The sequence below is a fragment of the Lepidochelys olivacea genome, assembly GCF_965140295.1.
Source record: "Lepidochelys olivacea isolate rLepOli2 genome assembly, chromosome: 12".
NCBI classification, from domain to species: Eukaryota; Metazoa; Chordata; order Testudines; family Cheloniidae; genus Lepidochelys; species Lepidochelys olivacea.
Genome location: NC_140422.1, coordinates 7,222,713 through 7,235,557, shown reverse-complemented (window position 1 = coordinate 7,235,557; position 12,845 = coordinate 7,222,713). Strand labels below are relative to the sequence as shown.

The window sequence follows — 12,845 nt, the reverse complement described above, 5'->3', positions numbered from 1 at the left end:
ATGCAGTGTCGCCGGCTCGGGGGCCCCGCGCCCGGATTGGTGGGTTTGGCGAGGGAAGGGGCGGGGCGAGTCGCCTGGGACACGGGGCTGGGGGCGGGGTCGGCTCCCGGAATGGTCGGTCGGGCGCCTCCATCTTTCCGCCCCGCGCCCAGATGGCACAAAGGGGCAGCGCCGACCGGCCGCCGGCCTGAGCGGGGGACGAGCCCGGCACCGCCCCGGTAGGTCCCGCGACCGCAGGCGCCGAGTGGGAGCCGCTCAGGGCCGGGAGCGGGGGCTGGCGACCCCACCCCGGGGGGAGATGCTGAGGGGAGAGGGGCACTGCGAGCCCCCCTCAGGCGTGGGGCTGGGCGGCTCCGCGGGGCCGGCCCGGGCTGGGCGCTCCCCTGAGGAGGGGCCTTTCCGGGGGGGGGCTCCTCGGGGACTACTGGGAGGAGGGGTGGGGGGCCCAGGGGGCGGGGCTGAGGGATCCCGGGGGGGGTCTCCCGGCCCCGGGGGGGATCCCAGGCACGGGGAGGGGGCTGGCCCGGCTGGAGGCGGCCGAGAGTTACGGGGCCGGCTGGGGTAGCGGGGGGTTCTGGGGGCAGGCTCGCCCCGCCTCGGCGCGGGGGGGGGTCTCGTTAGCAAAGGGCCCGGCCCCTGTGGCCTGGGGGGGCACCGGGCTGTGGAGCGGAGCGAGGGTCGGGGGCCGGTTGCCCCCTCCCGGCAGGCGAAGGGGCTGCGGGCGGGGCAGTCGGCGCCGACCGCCTGGCCGTGGTGCCGGGCTCCCGGTTCGCCCCCGGTGGGGCGCGCTGCAGGTGCCTGGTTTGACTCGGGACGGCGGGGCGGGGGGGAGACCAGAGCTGCGTCCTGGGCAACCCTGATCTGCTTCTGCTCTGGGGAAGTCACGGTTGTGAATGCGGAGGCTGTACCACTGCCTTAGTAAGCGCGGGGAGTAAGGGAAGGTGGATTGTTGCAGTGAAGTTGGGCGTCCTCTTGTTTGCAGACCCCGCTTCCTGTCTCTCCCATACTTGGCAGTGGACTTTGGTGTGGCTCTGTCTAACGTGCGAGGGTTGCTGTGTCCTTCTGGATTTCTGGTCCTGCTCGATAGATGCATCCTTGGCAGTATTTGTAAAAGGCCGCTCTGAAGTAGAGTAGAGGGTAGACCGGCCTAAAGGTAATGACAGGTGTCAGAGGAGCAGCCGTGTGAGTCTGTATTCGCAAAAAGAAAAGGAGGACTTGTGTAAAGACTCAAATAAATGCTCAGATAAATGTGTTAGTCTCTGAGGTGCCACAAGTCCTCCTTTTCTTTGTGCATAAAGGTAATGGAGTGCCAGATATGGCCAGAGGGTCTCCGTATTATACATGCAGTTGTATCTAAATCAAGGTAGATCTTGCTGTCCTCTCCCAGGTAGAAGTCAGAGAGACTGCTTGTGTGAGGAAAACGAGCAGGAGCAATGTCTATATTAAAAAAAATAAGAAGTGAGACCAACAATATTTGGGGCTGTATTCGTACTCCCATGAGTAATCCTTACTCATGCAAGTAGTCCTGTTGCTTCCAGTGGAGCAACATGCATGACTAAAGTTATTTGTGTATTAAAACAAATGAAAAAAGGACCCTTTACTTTTCTGTTTTTTAGTAGCATATGATGTCAAGGCCCTGACTCTGCAAGCACTCAAAACATATTTAACCTTATTCACACCAGCTGTGCTTAAACACAAAAGCGTGCTGTAGTGCTTTGGTGAATTGGATGCCAAAGTGAATCAGCTGCTATTTTTTTAAAGTAATTCAGCCAAAAAGGTGAATTTAAAAATGAAAATAGAACTTGCCAAAAAAATCCACAAACCAGGCTGCAGGTGACATCGAGCACAAGAATAAATGTTAACTTATTAACAGCATCATAGACTTACTTCCTAGTTCACAAAAAAAGCCCTAATATATTGGGTTGCAATGAGTTCTCTGTTATGTATAATATGACAGAATGATTGATTGTTTTAATCCAGGATTCCTTCTGGGAGCTGGAAAAACCCAGAAGGCTTTCAGAGTCTATACTTTTTTTTTAAAATCAATGGGAGAATCTCCTGAAGTTTAGACGCTTTTTAAACAGTGTGTGGCCCACTCTCTGGCTAAATATAAAACAAATTTTCTTGCTTATGTTACAGAAAACATCTTCATAAACCGACTAAAAAATTCAAGATAAAATTTATTTTTACTACTATTTTACTTTGTTTTTCTCTTAGCTTGGAAAATTACAATGAACTAGTCCGTTTAATCTTTTCTATTAACATGCTACCACCATTCTATATTAATTGCAAATGTTACATACAAAAGGTCATTTCTTAAGACTTTTGTTAATCATGGAAACATTTCAAATTGGGCTTGAGGGTTTTTAAATTTTTTTTATTTCGTCTTTTTTTGTTAAGGTGTTTCGTTTTTTTAACAAAGCTTATTATCTTGAGCCATATTTCAATTGATGTATATATTCTGTACCTATTATAGCCTTATTAGTTGGTACACACACAGATCAGTTGTTTTTATTTTGCTTTTTAAGATTTTTTTTTTTCTTCGCAGCTTCACCAGATGCTGCATTTTGTGTGTGGATAGGTGGTAGTAAATAGAATGGGACACATTGAAAAGTAACCTGGAAAGAAGAAATTAAGTGTGCACTCTTCCCTCCCCCCCTCCCACTGCTTTGGGATGTTTGGAGAAGACTAGAAATATTTTGGGTATTTTTTTTTTTTTAAATCTATGGTGTTTTATTTACATGAGCTATTCAGTTCTTGTCTTCTTCACCCTGGAAGACTCTCTTCACTGGAGAAGTAGTGACTTATAAGGGACTGAAAAGTGAGCAATAGAGGACAGGGAAGGGACTCTTAGTCTCAGTTCAAAACTCTGATTTTTAATACCTAACTCCAGTGTTGAATAAACACTTGGGAAATAATATCCTTGTTAGATCTTGAATGCTCCCACTGCTGCCTCTCTTAAATGTTGAGAGAGAGAGAGAGAGAGAGAGCTCATGAGATGGGACATCTTCTGAGATCCCCAAGAAGTCTTCCAGGAAAAACCAGAAGACTATGTTGCATGTACACACCCTGAAATACTGGTACAGGCCACTGCTGGAGACAGTATACTGGGCCAGATGGACCAGGGTCTCACCCAGTATGGCAACTGTTAAGTCCTTATGTTGAAACTTCTTGGGTTGGGGGAGAAACTCGTTCAGTCCTTCTTGTTTTCTTCATACATCATATTAAATAAAATGGACAGAAGTGTAGTGGGTTTTTTTTGTAAATAATTTGCAGGCCACCTTTCATACAGCAGGAGTTTTTTATTATTTGTATTACAGTAGTATGTAGAGGTCCGAGCCAAGATGAGAACTCCCAACTGCGGTAGCTTCTATATATAGCCATAGCAAGAGAGTCTGAGAGGGTCCCTGGCCTGAAGAGTTTACAGTCTATATGGACAAACACAGGCACTGGGTGGGAGAAAAGACATCGTCATTGCCATTTTACAGATCAGGCACAGAGAGTTCAAGTGTCTTGCCCAAGGCCGCACAGGTAGTCTGTGGCAGAGCCCACTCCTTAACAACAAGACCATCCTTCCTCTTGAGACATTTTAAGATATTCCCCTTGAATTAACAGGAGATTGAAATTCTTCTGATGTCCTCCTTCTGAGCCAGTAGTCAGTTTTCCTATTCTTTAAGAATGTAATTGGTAATTATGCTCTACCCCATCCCCCCATGTTGTCACTTCAGTGTTTGTTTTGCAGGACTAAGATTGGAGGTTCTAGACATTACCTACATTCTGTGTTTAGGCAATTGTCTGACAACTTACAGTTCAAACTTCTAACTGAGCCAGCTCTGAATTTCTTTCAACAGTGTTATCAAAATCTTTCACACATCCAAAACTGTTTCAGCATATTTTATGCATCCATAATACATTAGTCATACTACCTAACTGGAGAATTACCATTGTAATACTGTATATCCTAGCGTGATTCACAGGGGTATGGCATTTATTTTTGTTGGTACAAATTATTTTAATTCTCATTTTAAGTAGATTTCCTTGTAATAAATGTAAAAGCTACATCAATAAGATATTGTTTTATTATTTTAAAAGGTTACTACAGTACTAGTAGAAAAACTTCTCCTCTGGGCTTTAATACATGGACAGAATGTTGAGTGAAGAATTTAGTTTTTTCAGCTAGACAAGTTTTAAAAATAGTCCATTTAGAAAGAATAAATATTTAATCCCCCCTCTTACTCAAATTTCCAGCCTCTAATATTTGCTGCCTGAGGGAAAGATTATCCCAAACCCCAAATTGTTTTTCCTTCTTCAATTGAATGTCATCTGCAACTGATCACAATCTTTTTTCTGAGTCCTCTTTCTATGAACTTTCTTCTCACTCACAGGAGTAAGTTCCTCTATTGCTGGCCAACTCGGAAACTTTCACATTTCTGTTTTAGTGTGCCTGCATCTCTCTTGCTCACAGGACTGGGGTTTGCTGTATTTCCTGTCACTGTTATGCATTTCTGAAACATAGGTGTGTCCTTCTCTCTGCACCTCTTCAGGCAAGGGCTGAGCCAAAACACTTTCTGACTGCCCCATCGTGCTGGATGTGATTCATCCTTGCAGCTGCCATGAAACCTTCATGTTCCCGTAATCCTTCCCACTTGCTAAAGGAACCTGATTCTAAAAATGTGTTGGTCATTTCAGCTTAACTCAAACATTTACTTAAAAGAGAAGCCAGCTTTTACCCCTTTGCTGTATCTGAAAGTTGGTTTTTGGAAGCAGTGTCCTGTTTTATCAGGATTCATGTTGAATAGCTTGGTAATGCTGGAGTGTGTCAACAGGAGAACTAAGTTAGCCTTTTAAACATTCTGTCACACAGAGGACAATACTATCCAAATATTAAGTTACACTAGCACGAGAAGAGAAGCAATCCCTTCCTCCCAAGATAATGAGAGCTGTGAGGCCTAAATATTTAGTAAAACGTTTGGGAGAGAACAGTGACAGAAGAATCTCACGCTTTTTTAAAGTTACATTTTGGTAGCCCTGGGGATTGATATCCTTCATTTATCTGCACACGAGATACAGCATGGGCATGAAAGACACAGAAGGCAATTGTCCTGCAGTGGTGAGACCTTGTCTGGAGTACATAATCCAGTTCTGGGCGCTACACTTTAAGAAAGCTGTGGGCAAACTGAAGAATGTCCAGCGGAGGGCAACAAAAATGATAAAAGGTTTGCAAAACCTGACCTATGAGGAAAGGTTGAAAAAACCGGGCATGTTTAGTCTTGAGAAAAGAAGACTGCAAGGGTCCCTGTTAAGTCTTCAAATATGTTCAGGGTTGCTCTAAAGAGGATGGAGTTTACTTCTTGTCCTACCTTCAGTGGACATGGAGAACATCAGATTAATATATAGTAAGGGAAATTTAGGTTAGATGGTAGGAAAAGTGTTCTAACTCTAAGGATAGGTAAGCATTGGAATAGGCTTCCAAGGGACATTGTTGAATCTCCATTGTTGGATGTTTTTAAGACCTGGTTAGACTAAAACACCTGTCAGGGATGGTCTAGGTATAGTAGGTCCTACCTCCGCGCAGGAGGGTGACGTAGATGTCATCTTGAGGTCCCTTCCAGCCCTACATGTTAATGATTTATCCACACAGGATATACACAGTCAGCGGTGACAGGACAAGATTTCCTCACACTGCCCCACCAATGAGTGTCAACCCTGATCTGGCATAATATCAGTAAAACCAACTTAAAACAAGAAATAGGAATGACCGCCATATGCACAAAACATTAGTCTCATACCCCCAACTTCCTCCTTTTACTTCTCTCGACTGCTGTCTTCTCTCCCTATCATGTCTAACATGAGACCGGATCCCTCAGCTCCTACTCACTCCTGACTTCAATGGGATTACTCATGAGAAAGGTTTGAAGGATTTTAAACCCCAATACTCCAGTGAGCTCTGCATAACTAGATGCCTGAACCCATGTGGAGCTCCACTGGTGGGATCGAGGTCCAAAATTGTAAGCACTATGAGCAGGGTCTAAGTCTCTTCTCTTTCTGTAAAGCACTAATGATACTGCTAACCAGGGATCCAGATGTGATGAATCCAATTGTGATATGGAAACTAAACCCTGACCTGCAGTGTTGGGACTTTTGAATGTTGAGGCCATGTCCTTGTAGAATCGGGGCCTAGGAATGAATGAATGGATGAATTTTTTTTTTAAGAAATGAAACATAAGAATTTGAGCCAGTTGTTATGGAATCTCTGAAACACGTCACTCAGTTAGATAGAACATGTACATGGTTCAGCATAAAATTTGGTAATCGCTCTTTTTCAGTCTACACTCTGAACACAGCTGAGCATCTATAATGGAAGCCAAACTACTTTGTTCCTCTGTCAGCCAAGATGTTTCTCTGCCCCTGTTTTTTCTCCTCTGAAGACTCCACTGAAATTGAAGAAATGTGAACTTCAATCAGTTTTTCTTGTATTCTTATTTTTATATAAAGAGAATTTTCATTTTTAATGAGACCTAGCTCTCTCTCCCTGGTGCAAGGTCTTAAACGTAAGCAAACTAACGACTGTCTGTGGAGACTTGCAATTTAGTCTGGTCGATCTCCCACCGGTAGCTTGACTTTCACTTTTGCTTAGGATTCCCCAGTGTTCCAGCACCCTTCTTAGAAAACTAAGTTCTCTAGCAGGAATTTAAAATATTTTACCTTCTCAGTAGAACACCATGTTAATGCAAATCCCTTAACTTCTTGTATTCATTCAACATCCCTATGACAGCTCAGACAGCAGTGACATGAAAGCTGTTGTTTTACTCTACTGTTTGGGAGGGGGAAATATTGGCAATACTTAACACCATTTCTGAGTGATGAGTGGGAACTGAAACAAAAAGTGGTTTAGTGTCTGAAACTGCTTTTTCTTACTTATGTATCAGTTTCTCATTTGCCTGGAGTATTCTCAGCTTCATAAAGAGGGGAGGCTATCTTTCCACCATGAGGCAATATTGTGGTTGGCTGTAACCAAATGTCTGAGGAGGTAAATCATTAATCCCTGGGCTGTATATTACAGAAAACTAGATTGTTAGTGAAGGTCTTGGCTGGAAATGGCATCATTTTCTCTAAGATCTTTTGGGACCAGGCCTCTTGGTAGGTTTGATATTATCAATAGTGTCAGACAGGCAGTGTAAATATACCTGTATGGAACTGCTACTGTAGCACTTGCTTATTTTAGGCCCCCCAGCTGGGGATCTTGTGACAGCATAAAGGAGCCAATAAACTCCTGTCCACCAAGAGACCAGCACAACTTGGAAGCTGCACTGAGCAGGCCAAGATAGGAATAGGTAGGAGTAGTCATGAAATCTCCATCACTGGAGGTTTTTAAGAATGTGCTAGGCAAACACCTATCGGGGTAGTCTAGATTATACTCAGTCTTGCCTCACTGCAGGGGACTGGACTAGATGACCTGTTGAGGTCCTACATTTCTATGATGGCAGGTGGATGTGCTTTTTCAATCCAGCTTTTGAATGGCCTCTGCCAACTAGATGCCACAGCTGTGGCTAAAAGCTCCTTCTCTCTCAGCTAAGTGAATTATTCTTTCGCTCAAATGATATTTTAAGATAGTCATTTGTTTAGTGATGGAGGTCCCAGGAGGTTTGATTCCTTCTGCTGTTTGCAGTTCCTATATGTGCATGACCACAGTTCATCAAGTAGGCATGCAGCAGGTTCTGTTTTTTTTCTTTCTGCTGTAAAAAGGAAAGTATCAATGTGATGACAAAAGCATTAAAAGAATTTTCCAAATGTGACTCATTCTTAACTTTCAAATTATTGCATTTCTAACTGCTTCTGATTCTCTCCTTTCCCCCTCCAAAATTTCTAGAACCTTTCCCAAATTTGGCCTTAAAAATTCTCTCGTTCTCAGGTCACAGTTGAAATTTGAACCAAAGAGACCATCTCTCTTTCGTTTCAGAGCATGTGAGTGAAAGAGAAATGAAGCTTGTAATGGGAAACTGGTTACTACTTTAACTATACACAGGCAACTGCCTCTTCATAGTATAGCCTAATTAATCTACTCTGGTATTTCCAAACATAAAGTCTATTTTGGCCTTTTAAAGGCTTCAGTTTTGTTCTGATTTGGACACCTTCTGTTTCGTTAAACCATATTCTTTTTGATACCAGTGCAATCCCACTGAACACTGGTGGGATTCCCCCACTCTGCTAAAAATGGCCTCAGAGGGGAATTTGGTCTACAGTCTTGGGGTTGCCTTGAATGTAGGCTAGTGGGTTTTGGCATGATTTTCAAGCACTGCAGTTTAAGTGCAGTAATTGTTGTTAAATGTTTAATTATTGCAGTCTAATGTTTATCTGTGGCACTTGGAAAGTATACCACTTCTCCCTTTTTTGTTTATTTTCAGTGAAACTGAGCAACATTGCAAGGATCACTAAATTTTACTTAAAGCTAGTCTTCCCCAGAAAGTTTTACTGGCTTAACTATGCCAGTATAATTAAACTGGCAAGCCTTCCTAGTTTCGAGACCGTTTTATTTATAAAAATGCTTATATTGGTATCCTTATGCTGGCTCTCTGACAAGCATGAGCAATTCCAGTATATTCCCTTATATAAAACAAAACTGCATCTACACTTCTTATTAACACTTATTGTATTGTGATAGTTCCTAGGATCAGGACCCCGTTGCGCTAGGTGCTATCCAAACACAAACAGCAAGACTGTCCCTTCCGCAGTGAGTTTACAGTCCAAGTATATGACGAGAAACAGCAGTCGCAGACACAGTATTGGTCAGCATGATGGGCAGTGGTCTCTGCACGCCAACAGCCTACCTGTTAAGTGTTTTTTGTAAGCATCACAGGAAATGAGAATTTTGAGGCGGGATTTGAAGGTGAAATGAGATAGCTTTGCAGATGTTTATGGGGCGTGCCTCCCAAGTGTGTAGGGAAGCATGGGGGAAAGTACAAAGGTATTTGAAAATGTAACAAGTGGGCAATAGACTGGCATCATTAGCTGATTGCAGGCAAGCATGGAAAGCCTGATAACGAATGAGAGATGATAGGGTGGGGAATTGGCTGTGTGGAGCCTTGAAAGTGATGCAATAGAGAAGGGGGAGCCAGTGGTGGGATTTAAAGAAAGGGGTGACCTAGTCGAAGCAACAGGTTATGAAATTGACCCTTTGCAGCAGCATTCTGAGCACTATAGCCTGATCCAACAAAGTATTTAAGCATGTGTGCTCAGCATCTTGCAGGATCAAAAGCCTAATTGCACAAATTTGGGTATGGCTTTAGGGAACCTAAAGATAATGGATTTAGGGATTTTCTTTCCCCTCTCTATCCTTAATTAAATATACCAGAGCTGAATATAATCCATTAAGAAACTCCACTGACTTCATTGAGTTTAAGATTGCATTTAAATTGTTTTTAAAAACTTTCAACATGTACAGTTTAAAGAGATAAGGTGGGTGAGGTAATATCTTTTATTGGTGAGGGGGGAGACAAACTTGAAAGCTTTCTAATATCCTGGGACCAACATGGGTACAGCTACGCTACATGCATCATGTATAATTGACATTCCTGTTCTGTTAGGGTTAAAATCCTTTTTGAAACTGATGAGCATCTGCTCCTTAAAACCAGTAGTCCGGTTTTCAGAAGAGAGAGGGGATTGAGAAGGGAAGTTGGCATGTTAATGACCATAAAAACAGATCTGTGCTCAGTTCTGGGCTTATTAACCTTTTTAGTATCCATTGGTAATGGTTGAATTTTAGTTTTTGTATTGTAAAGTGATTACAGTAGAACCTCCAGAGTTACGAACACCTTGGGAATAGAGATGGTTCGTAACACTGAACAAAACGTCGTGGTGGTTCTTTCAAAAGTTGTTCCTTTAGCTTACAACTGAACATTGACTTAATACAACTTTGAAACTTTACTATGCAGAAGAAAAATGCTGCTTTTAACCATCTTAATTTAAATGAAACCAGCACAAAAACAGTTTCCTTATTGTGTCAAATCTTTTTAAAACTTTATTTTTTAGTAATTTACGTTTAACACAGTACTGTGCTATACTGTATTTGCTTTTTTTTGTCGCTGCTGCTGCCTGACTGTGTACTTCTGGTTCCAAATGAGGTGTGTGGTTGACTGGGCAGTTTGTAACTTTGGTGTTCGTAACTCCGAGGTTCTATTGTTTAAATCATCCTGTAAAGCTGATAGTATAAAGTGCTATTCATCACTGCCCTGCTAGTTTCCAACCGGGAAGACGGTCTTGAGATTAGAGGAATAGGCCAAAAATTTAATAGTTATTTGCAAGGGTCTAAACTCAAGTAGGTTTTTAAAAAAAGTGTCTAATATTTATAAGATTTTTTTATATATTACATGAAGAAATATAAAATTTATACTCCGATTTAAACATTGTGCTATTATGAGACACTTAGCATGATTGTCACATTTACTTTTCATGTCTGCAGAAATTACTTTCTCAGACATATATTGGGATGTTGATTATTTTAGTCAAGGTATTTTAATTAATGGGACATATTCATCTGAAAAACATGTTATAAAGAAATTTCTCCTTACAAATATCTTAAACTAAAGAGAATTTTTAAAATCCATTTTTGTTTTTTGATTTCTCCTATACAGTGGAAAATCAGTGAAGTCATTTTTACTTCAGGTTCTTAGTGCTGCAAAGTTTGGGTTGTAAACAGTGTAGGTAGGAGTCTTTAAGTATGTTTGTTTGGGTTTTTTTGTTTTAATTGTGGAAACATTTCTGTTGGCTTCCGGTCTCATAAAGAGTGTGTGCTTGTGTGCTTGTTTAACAAAGCTTACGTTTTGGGCCAAATTTGACAATGACCCTTTAGTTTTAGTTCTCTCACTTTCTTTAGCCTTATATCTGGGATTTTTCCTTTTTAGGGTAATAATTCAACTGTTGCTTAAATATGAGTTTTCAGTTCTAAGGGGATGTGTTCTATTTTCATAGGAACTCTCAGTTGGTGAGTTGTCCAAATTTGGACAAAAACAAAACCAATAGTTTTTTCTAATTGCAACCTTTTTTTCTATTTTCTATGGCAGAACTGCACTCAACTGGGTTTGGGGAAAACCAGTGAAGTCCTCTTTACTACAGTGCTGTCGTTTGGTATCTGCTCTAGACAGCCCTTGTCCACCTTCCCTTTCTGACTCGATGGTCTGTACGGCATTCCCTCTCGCATGAATTCCTGTCTGTACTTCCTTTATGTTAAATTTCTTGACACTTTTCTCCTTCATGGCCAAATGCACTTAAGAATGTGTATACTTCCTTGTATGCAGGGGAGACAGTGTTCTATTATCTCCCCAGGATAGATGATACTCTTGTATGCCATTCCCGTCATTTGATTCCTTGTCTCCATTGCCAAATGACTCCGTTGTATTTATGTAATAAAACTGCTTGTGCCTTCTGTTGGTTTCCCATTTTTGTCTCTACCGCTCTGAGATATTTTTAATTGTTCTTTTGTCCCTTTGTTCCACCCTGTGTTTGTCCCTAAAGTTCCAATTTAATACTCTATGTTCAGTCCTCCTTTTTATTTTCAGCAGTGAAATTGACTTAGTTGGAATGGCCACCCTCAGCTTGATACTGAAGTCCTTGTTCATAGCAGCCTTGCAAAACTTCTAATGAAAATCTATTAGACCAGGCACAAAGTCTACTCCATTACCCATTACTATGACAAAGGCTAAAAAACAAACAGTCTTTCATGCCCTTTAAAACAAATACTTTATTTACTTGTCCATTTACTCTCCCTGGGAAAGTGGAATTTTACAAGGCTGGTTTATAGACTGCTCATTTACAATTACATATATAACTGTTTGTCATTTTGGTTTGATTCTGCTCATGGCTTGAAATTGCACTTCGTAATTGCAAGTGATCTTGATACATAGATTAGCGCAGCCCTGCACAGCAACACTGTTACAAGAAGTAGAACAACATTTGCAGAAGTTTCATTCTGGCTGGCCAACTTATATTGGGCAGAGTGAGGCCTTTTTGTCAATGATACTCTTATGTGTCATGTTTAGCTATTTCATGCAGAGATTGATGCTTCCCTTCCCCTCTCAGCAACCAGTAATTTGGGGAGGGGAAAGTTCCCCGCCCCATGTTTTCTTTCAGATTCCCAAGGTTGTGAAAGCAGAGAGTGTTCCCTGTTGGGGTATGCTTAGACTCCTTAGAGGCCCTTAAGGGGATCAGCTTTTGCTGATAGGTTTAGTCCTAAGGCTATTAGGTGGTGGGTCCATTTTGGAGCTCTTAGTGGCATGTCTACCCCCCCAAATAAGCACAGCACAGTCTCTTGCCCAAAGCTGGGAATTCTGTATTATCTCAGCCATCAGGAAAACCATCTCCTTTCTTGGAAATGTATTTTCCAAGTGAATCATTCTTTCCAAACCACAGATGTGCAATGTGGCTCAAACCATATCTGAAGTCGCGCTTACTAAGTGCAGCTATTGAAATCAATGGCGCAGCATAATTCACTGAGTAAGATAAAAGCCCATATGGTGCTACTTTTCTGTGTATAACTGCTCTAGTGCCCTAAGGAGGTACCGTGTTCTATTAGGGAGCCTAAGTGTTCTGGAAACCATTTGCTGGAGCTGTATCCAAAACAGTGAAGTAATGTCCTTGCAGCTTCTCTATCCCATGCAACTGTTTGCCAGATTGTGCATAAATAATGACTCTGCAGTAATACATATGCTATATTTAACAGGTCTGTGGTGGTGGGGTTTAAATATCCTTCTCTCACTCACCCCATTCATTAGCTCCCCAGCACAAAGTTTATTGGTCTTAATTCATTGGTTAGCATCACTCCAGCGCTATAATTTCTTTGTCTTGTTATA

At 42.1% G+C, this 12,845-nt stretch overlaps 1 protein-coding gene across 2 annotated transcripts in view; it reads left to right on the top strand.

Moving 5' to 3' along the window:
• Positions 1-98: 98 nt before the first annotated feature.
• RSPRY1 (ring finger and SPRY domain containing 1) overlaps positions 99-12,845 on the top strand; it is a 54,749-nt gene continuing 42,002 nt past the window's right edge. The window contains exons 1-2 of one of the 2 annotated variants that reach the window (XM_084644718.1): positions 99-218; positions 983-1,153. The gene's annotated coding sequence lies outside the window, so the exon portion shown is untranslated. The remainder of the gene's footprint in view (positions 219-982; positions 1,154-12,845) is intronic. The other variant, XM_084644717.1, reaches the window with a different exon arrangement.